This window comes from Hyaena hyaena, unplaced genomic scaffold (genome assembly GCF_003009895.1).
Source record: "Hyaena hyaena isolate Hyena2069 unplaced genomic scaffold, ASM300989v1 scaffold_836, whole genome shotgun sequence".
Lineage (NCBI taxonomy): Eukaryota > Metazoa > Chordata > Mammalia > Carnivora > Hyaenidae > Hyaena > Hyaena hyaena.
Window position 1 is genome coordinate 237250 of NW_024081464.1, and position 12911 is coordinate 250160.

A 12911-nucleotide genomic window follows, 5' to 3' on the forward strand; every position below is an offset into this window, starting at 1 on the left:
ACTGTGGTATGTTTGTTACAATTGATGAAATACACTGACACATTATTATTAACTAAAGCCCATAGTTTCCATCAATACATTATGAGGATTCACTCTTTGTGTTGTGTTCTTTGGGTTTGGACAAATGTATAATGTTATGTCACCAGTATTACACTGTCATACATCGTTTCAGTGCCCTGAAAATCCCCTGTGCTTGTATTCATTCTTCCCTCCCTCCCTTTGAATGCCTGGCCATCACTTTGCCACATTTTGACTCTTTTATCCTGCGATAACCCAAGGAGGTAGGACTATTACCATGCCATGTGCAGAGGAAGAAACCCAGGCACAAAAGAGCCTGGGTAGTATTCCCAAGGTCACACATGAGTGCTGGGGTAGGGATGTGGACCCAAGCACAGAGGCTGGACCGTGGCAGCAGAGTAGTGGGGGGTGGGGAGGCGTTGCTGCCGGCCTGGGAGAACCTCACAGAGCAGCTACCTCTGCAGAGGAACAGAGGTGACTAGGCAAAGAAGGACACCCATCTGTATAGTCCTTGTGATTTCCAGAGTATTCCCACACTGTCTGTGGATTCTCAAACAGCTCTGGGAAGCAGGCATCACCATTGTCATTATGCCTACACTCTTCCCCATACGAGAAGTAAATGACAGAGACTCTATACCACCAGCTTGTCCAGAGGCTTTTAGCTGACCAGTGCTGGACCCCAGATTTGAACCCATTCTTTGCCCCTAGCCCATTGCCATAGGCTACTACGTAGGGGTCCATGACACTCTCAGGAGTAGGAGGGGTGTTTGTACAGGTAAGTCAGACAGAATCACCGAGCAAGTCTCAGGTGAGACTGTGTGTGTGTGTGTGTGTGTGTGTGTGTGTGTGTGTGTGTGTAGCCCGCAATGTGGTCAGATTGGGGCTTGGACAGATCTCCCCTGGGTAGTCCAGCATTTGGGAGGTAGAGGGCTCCAGGGACAGGGAACTCTGTGCTCAGGACAGTGGGAGCCCCCAGAGAACTGTCTGTCACACTCCCCCCCCAGAAACAAAGGGCTTTGGGGGAGATGGCTGCTGAGTATTTTAGGGAAAAAATGCATCTCAGCCTCCCTCACTCTGGGGCAGCTTAGTGCCCACACCCCGTCTCCCCCAGAATCTCTGGAATTGGGGCTGTCAGGCCCAGACTCTGGGATGATGGGGCATGGCCAGTGGGAACTAAGCTGGAATTTAGGGCACCAGAGAGCAGACTGCCCCTGTGGAGGGTTGGGGGAGCACCAGACAGAGACAAATCAGACCCTCAGGGCTCACAGATGAGGATCTAAGGGTGCCTTTGGAGGTAGGACTGAGAAGAGCTAGGATAAGAAATGAGTCCCTCCTTCCAGCTTGGCAGGCTGGACCTACAGCCTGGACACCAGCACCCTGCATCTCACGGCCCCTCTGAAGTGGTTTCCCATGACGTGGGCCCCAGCTATCCACGAGCTGCAAGGCCGGGGGCAGGCTCATCACCTCCCCGAAAGATGAAGGCGTCTCCCAGTGCTTTGGCAACCTCAGTATTTATAAAAAATCACCCGAGGCCTTAGTTTTAGAAGATAGGTTTCTAGACTTCCCTCTCTGAGATTCTGATCCAGCCGGTCTAAGGTAGAATCTGGAAACCTCATCTTTCCTAAGCACCTCCACAGTTCTCAGCTCTGGCTGCCGTTCAAATCACGGTGCGGTGGGGGTCTGGATGATGACCTGGGGCGGGGCACATCTGAAAATACCAGTGCCAGGATTCCAGGCGGGTCTAGGCCCGAGGCACGTTTTAAGTGGTCCCAGCTGGCCCTGCAGTTCAGCCAGGACTGGGCTAGGCTGTGTGGAATCTGGAAGTACCCTTCCCACAGGGTAGCCTGCAAGGTACCTGGGGTTCCAGTGTGATGTTCAGGTTCTGCATTTGCAGGATCAGCTCATGCCTGTGGCTTTTCCCAGTTCTATGTGCAAGTTATAGCCTGCAGAAACTGGAAAAGAAACCCACAAGACCGGCACGTTTTCAGAGGCACATAGAGGTTTCCTGGGGGTGAAGCTGGAGCCCAAACCTTGAAGGACCAGTGAGACCTTTGCCCACCAGGGGGCGCACGTGCCCCGGCGGCGCCCAGAACTGAGACCCGGTGTCCCCGAAGGGTTTTGTTAGGTATATAAGTAAGTTTATGAAGGACAAGGAGCCTTTCAATTCCCAGCCAGAAAGTGAAGTGTGAGAGGATGTGGAGAGAGATACAGCAAGACAGAAACACAGAGAGATAAAAACAGATAGGGACAGAGAGAGACAAGACGGAGAGAAACAGAGACAGAGAGAATATTGAATGTGCATAAGCAGTTATTTCCTCCTCTGAGAGTTTGTCTTCTGAGTGGAAGGGAAGCTTACCCATGGCTGTGGTGGCCAGATTCTCCCTGCCGTGATCCGCATGCGTGAGGAGATTGCAAGGTGGGCCGGGGCCTGAGACACTTGATCGCTGCCCTTAACCCAGAGCTCTGGTGAGGAGCACACCCAACCTTGGACCTCAGATGCCTTCTCGCCTGTGATAGAGACCGTGCCTTCCCTTCTCTCTCCCTCCGCAGAGCCAGGACACATTTGTAGTGCTGTTGGAAAATGAACAACAGCAAAATCTTCGGGGTTAAATAGACCTGGGTTCAAATCCAAGTACTTACTTTCCCAGGACACCATAGATACTTTGCTTGATTTATCTGAGCCTCAGTTTCTTCATCTATAAAATGGACATACTAGAAACATCTGAAATATAGGCTTGTTTCAAGGTTTAGACAAAATAGTAAGTGTGAGGCATTCATCACAGTGCCTGTCTTCTGGCAAATGCTCAGAAACGTCAGCTCTTAGACGCCCCTGGGTGCTCAGTCGGTTGAGCGTCCGACGCTTGGGATTCTCTCTCTTTCTCTGTCCCTCCCCTCACTCACACTCTCTCTCAAAATAAATAAACATTAAAAAGAGAGAGAGAGTTGTTAGATCATATTATTGTTAGAGCCTCCAAAAAAAGGTCTTCAAAGGTGCAGACCCACAAACTCCAACACCCTTGGCTGGGTTTCCCCTGCCCTCTGTGAAATGTCTCCTGGCTTGGGCTTCTAGTTGTACCCTCAGTGCTATTCTCTATTTATTGCTTCGATTTTTCTTTGTCAGCTTTCATACCCCTCCCACCCTCAAGGCAGAAGTACAAAAAGAGCAAACGGAATTTGAAGTCAAGGACCTAGGTTTATCCAGCACTTTCCAGCTGTGTGACCTTGGGCAAATAATTCAAGTTCTCTGAGCCTTAACTTCCTTGTCTATGAACAGGGGAGAACAATGACTCCCTTGGAGGGTTGTTTTAAGGATTTAAAGAGAGCTTTATTTTTATATATATATATTTTTATTTATTTCTAGGAGAGAGAGAGAGAGACAGCATGAGCAGGGGAGGGTCAGAGAGAGAGGGAGATACAGATTCTGAAATAGGCTCCAGGCTCTGAGCTGACAGTCAGTACAGAGCCCGACGTGGGACTCGAACCCACGAACCGCGAGATCATGACCTAAGCGAAAGTCAGATGCTTAACCGACTAAGCCACCCAGGTGCCCCTAAAGAGCGCTTTAATTGTTTATTTTTGAGGGCGAGAGACAGCATGAGTGAAGGCAGAGAGAGACTGAAGGCAAAGCCTGGAGCCTGCTTCAGATTCTGTATCTCCCTCTCTCTCTGACCCTTCCCTGCTCATGCTGTCTGTCTCTCTCTCTCTGAAATAAATGAAAATTAAGAAAAAAAAATTTTTTTAATGGAATGGTATATTGGGCTGCTGTAACAAATACCACAGACTGAAGGGGATTCAACAACAGAAATGTATTTCTCATAACTTTGGAGACAGGAACTTCAAGATCAAGGTGTCAGCAAGGTTGATTTCTCCTGTGGTCTCTCTCCTCGGCTTGCACGTGGCCACCTTCTCCCTGTGTCTTCACATGGCCTTCTGTGTGTGTGTGTGTGTGTGTGTGTCCTAATTTCCCCTTCTTCCAAGGACAATAGTCATCTTAGCCCACCCCAATGAATTTGTTTAATTTAACTACTTCTTTAGAGGCTCTATCTCCATAGATAGTCACATCCTAAGGTACTGGGGGTTCTGGCTTCAACATAGGAATTTGAGGGGGAACACAATTCAACCCATAACAAATAGTAACACATAGAAGTAATAATTATTTCTTATTTCTAATGTTCTCCCATCTCTACCCAATACTAGGCCCACAGTAATTGCTGTGTATTCTAGTGACTGGTTTCAGAAACAAGAATACTGATGTGGATAAATTCCCACCTGCAAATAAATAAGATCCAAAGTTGGAATACCAGTGGACCAGCTTTTTTTTTTTTTAAGTTTACTTATTTATTTTGAGAGAGTGCACTCTCCCACAACTGGGAGAGGACACAGAAATCCCAAGCAGGCTCCGTGCCATCAGTGCAGAGCCCAGTTCGGGGCTCAAACCCATGAGCTGTGAGATCAAGAGTTGGATGCTTAACTGACTGAGTCCCCCAGGAGCCCCCCAGGAGCCCCCCAGGGTTTTTTAAATGTTTTAGTTTTAAGTACTCTCTCCACACAACCTGTGGCTTGAACTCACAACCCTGAGATCAAGGGCTACACGCTCTACCAACTGACCCAGCCGGGCACCCCACCTGTGGACCAGCTTTAAGCAAACTCATATATGATAGTCTGGATTTCCACAAAAGATAATCCTGTCTTTAATGATTTATTTTATAAAAGATTCTACCACAATTCCTTGAGTTACTTTCAGAGTGGTATTCAAGTTTCATCGTGTTGTCATTGTTTTTTTAAATCTGGCAAAACACACAGCATAAAATATACCTACCCCCCTAGATGCTTTCTAAGTGAACCGCTCAGCGACGCCAACCACACTCACCCCCGCCATCCCTGGTTGTGCACACCTGGTGACGGTTGTGCAGCCATCACCCCCTCCCAGCTCCAGAACTTGTTCATTTTCCCAAACTGAATCTCTATCCCCATTGAACCCCAGCTCCCCCTTCTCCCTCCCCCAGCCCCTGGCAACCGCCATTCTACTTCCTGTCTCTAGGTCCTCAGGTAAGTGAACCACACAGCACGTGTCCTTTCGTGTCCAGCTTCATTCACTCAGCATAATGTCCTCTAGGGTCACCTCTGCGGACTGTAGCCTGTGTCTGAACCTCCTCCCTTTTTAAGGCTGGATACTTGTCCACCGCGTGTTGTATATATGGCATTTTGTTCATCCATTCATCGGTGGAGGGACACTGGGACTGTGTCTACCTTTTGGCTGTTATAAATAATGCTGCTCTCAACACGAAAGGACACATAGCTCCTCAGGACGTAGGGCTGGATCAGAGAGCAGTTCTATTTTTAAACTTCGGAGGAGCTGCCCTACTGTTTTCCGCAGCAACTGCACTGCTGTGCGTTCCCAGCTGCAGTGCACAAGAGGTCTCATTTTTCTGCGTTGGTATCTTTTGCTTTTTCAACATAGCCGTCCTAGTGGGTGTGAGGTGAATAGTGCCATTTAACAGCAATAACCCAAACTCCTCCGACCGTGGGCCCCACAGAACCCAGCCCTCTCTGAGACACCCTGGGGGGATTCTGAGTTTCTAGGGGTGCGTTTCTCCCCTGTATGTGCTCATGACCAATCTCTGCAGGCCAATGCTTCTGCTGTCTCCCACTGGGCACTGGGAGTGAGGGGGCTTCAAGGGCCTGGCTGAGAGGTCCCAACTGGGTGGAGGTACCTGGGCAGGAAACAAGACTCTATTCTGAGGAAAGAACCTTCCAGCTTTCCCCCTGGGCGAGTCCACCCCCACCCAGTGCCACCTCAGGGTCTCCTGGAACTGGCCCAAGGCTCTCACCAGACGTCCCCAGGTGGGCCTGCACCCTGGTGGGCACATCCTCAGACCTCTGGCTCACAGTGCTCACAAGGATTTGCATGACACATAGCCTCTCAGTCATCACCAGAAAGAGCCATGTCCAGTTTGGGGCACTCAGCCACAGAGGTGATGAGGAGAGAGCAGAAGGCAGCCACCACCGTGACTCCAGGCAGATCAGGGAAGACAGCAGACACCAGCACCTCTGAAAGTTTTGCCAGTGCACCCTGTGGCCAACTTGAGATCTTAAATTCTTCTGGAATAAAAAGTCAACCTTGATACCTTGTTTAGAATCTTAGCTGAATAAAACCTTCATGATCAGTCAATGTTTATTGGGTCTAAAGTGCCATTACAACCTGGAAAGGTAGGTCCTATGAGTCTTATTTCATAGATGAGGGGGGTACAGAGAACGTAAATAAATAACTGGCCCAAGGCCACACAGCTGATAAATGATGGAGTGAACATTCATCACTTAACCGTTCTTTCAGAAAGAATCTGGTCTAGATATTCCAAGCTGTACCCCTTCTAGAGCCTTGGGGATCTATGGTGGGGTCTCAGGTGTCAGAAGCTCACAGTGGGACGGAGGTGGGAGTCGAGAAGGCTCCACCCACCCACTTCAGGCACTGGCCCCTCTTGTATCTCTTTCACACGTTCAGTTACGTGACTAGGGTTATTTGAACACAGTGTGGCATCAAAATCGTTTTGCAGATCAGTCAGCTAGTTTAATGCTCTGTTCACCTTCTCCATCTCACAAATGGAAACTGAAGGCTAGTTAAGTGTCTGTAGCCAGACAGGGTCCATATACCAGGGCTCAGCCCTCCAGACACTTGGCCAGGTCCTTTCTCTGTCCACCCCAATGCACCCAATTTCCTGGTTTACAGAAGTTCATGTACTCCAGGGTTTTCTGGAAATATAAATCCTTATATCTGAGAACTCTCCAAGTCAGGTTAGTTGTTCCCTGGAAAATCTTGGTCATCCCAGAATAGCTACTTATTTCATGGAGCAGAGCATAGGGCCTTGAAAACAGTTACTCGCTGAATGGGTGCAGCACTTGCCAGTGTACAAAGGGGTGTCCTCTCTCTGTGTGGCCCCCGGTGTTTGCCATCATTTCTCTTTGTTTGGGACAGGAGGAAACCAGCGATGCTGGCCTGTCACTCACCATCACAGCCCAAGAGAGTGGAGGGGCAGGAGTGCAAATCTTGGGCTCCTGGCTCTGTGCCCAGCACTTGAGGGACCCAGCAAGTGCACTGAGATTAAAAGTGCTCTTGAGAAGTGAGGAACAGGGCTTGTTGAGTGCCCCCCGCGGGGCAATCCTTTTAATAAGGTTAAGCAAACCGTTCAGAGAGGTTGACAGGGAGGTTTTGTGAATGCCTGGTGGAAAAGAAGCAGGGAAGAGAAACATCTGGCATCAATGAGGCCGATGGGCTTAATGAGTTCTCATACGTGCAACCGTGACTATAGTCCCTGGAGAGGTGAGGTGGCCAGAGTCCCCATGCATGAGGTCAGGAAATGTGCCGATGATTCATAGAATAACAACTCTGCCTGACATCAGCCCAAGACCTAAAAATAGCCATCAGGGAATGTTCAGAAGATAATGGGGAAAATCTCAACTTTGTGGGCAGAATGGTGGGTGCACATGGAAAATGTCTAACTGGCACTCATAGGGACCTAGTGACCTCAGGTCTTCGCTTGATAGCGACGAGTAGGACAAGAACCTACCCCCAAAGAACTCTTAAATATGCCCTCACCCACGGATGCTGAAATCTCTTATCACCCATGCTCACAACCGAGGATGGTGGTAGCAACATCACCTACCTTCATTGTGTTCCAGACGCTCTACTTATGCTCTATGTGCACAAACTCATTTAGCCCACAAGACAGCCCTTGGAAGTAGGTTCTGCTGCTGGTCCCCTTTGTAGGGGAGAAAACCAAGGCTCTGAGGGGTAAGGTCATCTGCCAAGCTTATGCAGCCGAGATTCAAGCCCAGATCAGCCTCTATGCAGAGCCTCCCCCAGCGAGAATTCCCTAGCAGAGGGAGGGAGCTAAGGCTCTGAGGCTGCCAGCCACACCCCAAGCTGGAGGCTGAGTTGGAATGGGCCCCAGAACCCCCTGGTGGGGGCTTCGCCCATACTCCTTTGGCCTTTCTTCCTTGCCAGTTGCAAATCATGTTGTAGACAAAGAGGCTTTGGAGGAATCAGGCAGTGTGTTCACTTTACCTCTTGGCTCTGCTCCTTGGCTATGGAATCTGTGACAAATTATTCAAACTCTCTGAGCATCAGTTTCATCATCTTTAAAATGGCAGAAACATATGTCAAAGGAAGCTGTGAATGAACTGAGACAATGTAGATAAAGCTTTGGGTACAGGGTCATGCATGCAGTAGGATGTCAAAACATGCACACTCCCTTTCCCCTGTCAAAACTCAGGCCTGACAGCATCTTCTCTGGGGTCACCTGGGAGCCAGTGTGGAAGCCCAGCCTGCTATCCCCAACCCATCTGCCTCCATCTCCAATCAGCAGCTTGGCCCCTAGGCCACCAGGTCCCTGTGGGCAGCAGAGGCTGACAGGGGTTGATAGGAGCCAGTCCCAAGGGGTCTGAAGGCAGATTACTGAGGACTGATGAGGTGAAGAGGGGCTGCTTCCATGAACTGACAATATGGCCTGGGAAGACAGGAAGACAAGAGGGTAAAGGGGTTCCCTAATCTCGGGCTGGTGTCTTCTGGGAGGGAGAAGGTCCCATTTGGGGGCATCTCTGCTAGAGATTTAGGGACATTGCCTTCTGTGCCAAGGTTACTCTGCATCTCTTGGTTAAAATTAGCTTCCTTCTCATTGCTCTGGACTGAATGGCCTTTTCCCATGAACCACCAGGACCTGGCCTTGCACAGATAGGGGCTGGGCTGTGCCCTCTGCTCTTCAGAGAGCATTCAGGAAGCTGGACAAAAAGGTGGGTTGTGTGCATGAGAGTGTGTGCCTGTGTATACATGGATGGACACGCCTACTATACACGTAACTAACCAGACCAGGGCCCCCAGGGAGGAGACATAATCACAGAATTGCGTACACTTTTCATCATTGGTATCATTCTCTGTGTTGCTTTTTTCTCACTTCCAAGGCACCCACATGATGTCTAATGACGTCATCTTACTCATTTCTAGTTCCTAGCATTAAACAGTAGGCCCACCCCACCTGATGTGCCACACCTGAATCCCATGTGATTCACACATATTTATTCAGTGAGGGAACAAATGAGAAAGCCAAATGAAGAATGGTTTGGCTAGACTGTCCTCTCTGTTGAGCTGGGCTGTTCTTTTTCCCACCATGTCCTCAGCTCCTGGCACAGGGCCTGGAATTGGAAAGTGCACAATGGTTATTTGTCAAATATATGAATGACCAGGGACAATTTTGCTCTTTGCCCCTATCCCATAGATAGTAACATAGAAGTCAAAATGTGCTCCATCTGGGCTAGGCAAGGATGGTTTGAGCCATATTTGACAAGGGGGCTGAGACTAGAAAGAAAAGAACACCATGGTCAAGCCTCTGGAGGCTCAAGTCTTGCTCATCTGAGTGGCTGATTCCAGCTTGTCAAGGGCATCCACTAGTGAGCAGCCCTGCCTGGAGTAGATGAGACCCTGGCTCGCTAGTCCCTTGACAGAAAACCTGCATGCAACAGGCACTCAATAGAAGGGTAACTGTTGATATTTTTACCAGAGTCCCATGGGAGAAATGTGGGTTAAACATCCAGAAACCTAGGATACAGAGGAGAACGTCGGACAGCACAGGCAAACAAGTTGAAAGTAAGCATCAGATGGGAGGAAACATTTGTGGTACCCATATCAAAAGCATTACTCCAGAGAAAACTTAAGGAGTTCTCCCCATTCTAAACAACCGGAAACAATGGACAAATGATAAGACACGGAAACTACACCAAAGGAGAATTCCAAACAGTTAATAAGCATAGGAAAATGCGTCCAACCACAGCAGTACATGGAAAAATGCAAATTGAGTAGCAGTGAGATATTTTCTGCCAACAGAATGGCAAATGGCAATCCTGCTAATACCCAATACTACTGGTGAAGGCGTGGGGAAATGGTTACCCTCATCAAGTGCTGTTGCAAGTGTAATCTGATAAAAGCCTTTTGGGAGAGTATGTTTGGGAGTACCACCCAAAATCTGAGACGCGTCTACTCAGTGATGGAGCAGTTGTACTTCTAGAAAGCTATCCACCTCCCAAACATGCTCTTGTTCCCAAAGACGTATGTACAATACCCTTCACAGCAACACGTTTGCCATATGCCAACAGCAAACATTGAAAACAACCTAAAGTTACAACAGTAAGGAAGATATAAGTAAATTGTGGCACATTTATTTCATGGATTACTATTCTGTCATCAAAATGGACAAGACACTTCTATAGGTACTAATAAGGAAAATCATCCAAGACATGTCAAAGAGGGGAGGGAGATGGAGGAAAACATATGTGGCACGATTTTACACACACATGATTTTATATTTATCACACACACATTTATGTGTATGTAAATGTGTGGCAAGGAGATCCAAGTGGTACCCACCCAACAGAGCCCTGCGAGACCTCTGGGGGTGGGGTATGGTTAATAGGACAAAGGCGGATAAGGGAGGGCACTCTGTTTTATCCTGTCCTTCGGAACTGCTCTAAACTTTTAGTATGAGAATGCATTAATGCATTTGGAGGGGAGAAAAAAAAGACAGGCAGAGATCAGTGATGGATTGCTCGGTGCAATTGTGCCTGGTGGCAGAGAATGGATGACATGACCCCTGGGGTTGGGTCCCGCCCCGGGGCTGTAAGCGGCCTCCTGATGTTGGGCCTCACTTACCTACCCGCCCCCGCACCCAGCCCCAGCCTACTTCCTCTCCAGATAGCACCCTCCACCAGGTTATCATCCGGCCACCGAGCCCGGCACCACGCCTTTCATGTGCCATCACGTGGCTTATCGGCTTATCGGCCCAGCACTGAGCAAGGCCGGTGGGAGGTCCGGAGGCTGCGCGTCACAAGCGGTAGACTGGCGCTGCTGGACGGTGAGGAGCCCCCACCTCTCGGCCCAGGGTAGCCTGCTAATGGGGTGGGGGTAGGGGAATAACTTCCGACCACCAGCGTGACCACCAGCGTCTCCGCCCTCTACTACTGTGACATCCCTGTGACATTCTTCAGACTGCCCTCTCTTCCTAGACCAGTAACAGCACCTAACACTGATCCTATGCCTACTATGCCCACCACTGTGTTAGGCAGTGAGCATGTTCTGTTTTCTTCTTAATATTTACACCATACTGGTGTAACAGGTATCGGGGTGCCCACATCACAGATGGGGAAACACTCAGACATATAAGTGACCGAAGCCACCAACAAACACGTGACAGAACCAGGATTTGGACCTGGAATGCTGAATGGATTTCTGCCCAGAAAGGGGGTCCCAGCGGACCTCATCAGTTCCAGCCTTGGGTTGCCCCCAGGTGCTTCACCCCCGAGCAGTGACTCATTCTGTCCCCCTATCCTTGGTAGTTAGCGAGAGACTCTCTCCCCTGGGGGTGGTTCACACAAATGTGATTAAACTTAGCCCAGCTAATTGAGAATGTGTGTCTCTTGGCTTTTTGAGGGAGTGAGTGGGGTGAAAAGAGCACTTCACAGGATCAGAGACATGACAAGCCTCCCTGAACCTCAGCCATGCCATTTGTCAGCCTCACTTTTCCCATCTGTAAAACGGGTATAATAAAAGTACCTGTGGGAGTAAAGGAGGAATCAATGTACATCACGCCCTTGGGTGTCAAGTAAATGGGTGTCAGGAACTGTGGTATCGTCATCATCACCACCATCACTACCACTCTCATTCGTGCCAATCTCTGAGCCTCAGTTTCCTCATTTGTAAAGCCAAGAGGAAAGGTGAGACGATTTTTTAGTTTTCTCCCAACTCTATTTATAATCATGACCAGCCAAGGTGAAGTTTCCTTGGTACCTTCTTTGAGAAAATAAGATTGGCCAAACCAGAGTAAACAAGACTGCAAGGGAGATACTTCTGAGTATTTGAGCAAACAACTTGCATAAGGCTTCCAAGAACCACTGGAAAACTACAGAACGTGATTTCTACTCTGAAAGCAATTGCCTGGAAATTCCATTAACCTCCTACCTCAAGTAACTTTATGTCCCTGAAAGTATCAGAACAATCTTACTTTTTAATTTTTTTTAATTTATTTATTTTTGAGAGAGAGAGACAGCATGAGCAAGGGAGGGGCAGAGAGAGAGGGAGACACAGAATCCAAAACAGGCTCCAGGCTCCAAGCTGTCAGCACAGAGTCTGATGCAACTTGAGCCGAAGTTGGACACTCAACCAACTGAACCACCGAGGCACCCTGGGAAAATCTTACTTTTAAAATCTTCAACTTTCCACCACAGAGCTTTTGTGAGTCAAGCTCACCTTTACCCCACTAGAAAGGGTTGGCATAACTGAACAGAAGCGGGAGCCTGTTGTGTGGCATCTCAGGGAAAGGTGAGGGAGCTTGGGATTTAGGGAACTTTGGAAATTTTTTGGGAAATTCTGGACAAAACCTCTTCATGAGATGAGGGAGCAGAAATTTCTGGTGTTTGGAAAAGTTACCTGGATATTCAGAAACGTAACACCTGTTCCTAGTTCCATCTCTACTTGGTCATGAAACCCCAGCTCTCTGACAGGTCATGATGTCATTTGTGAGTGGGGAAAGTTGCTGCAGGACTCAGCATAGAAGGAGCCCTTAGACCGTCAGAGCTGGAAAGGCCCAGAGTTCCCCTAATCTCTTGTGCCTGGGCCCATTCTTCAAGCAATTGCTGGCAAGTTACCTACATTGTCTGCGCCTCAGTTTCCTCTTGTGCAAATTGTAGCCGCCCCATCTCCTGAGGTTACTGGGAATGCTGAGTGCAAGGCCAGCATGGAGAAAGTCCTCACTTAGCGCCTCCTAGTGGTTGAGGATGTGATCAAGAAGAGGAACTGATTGGGGAACCCTCCCCAACTCCTTGGTTCTCCCAGAGGCCCTTGTTGACTGTGC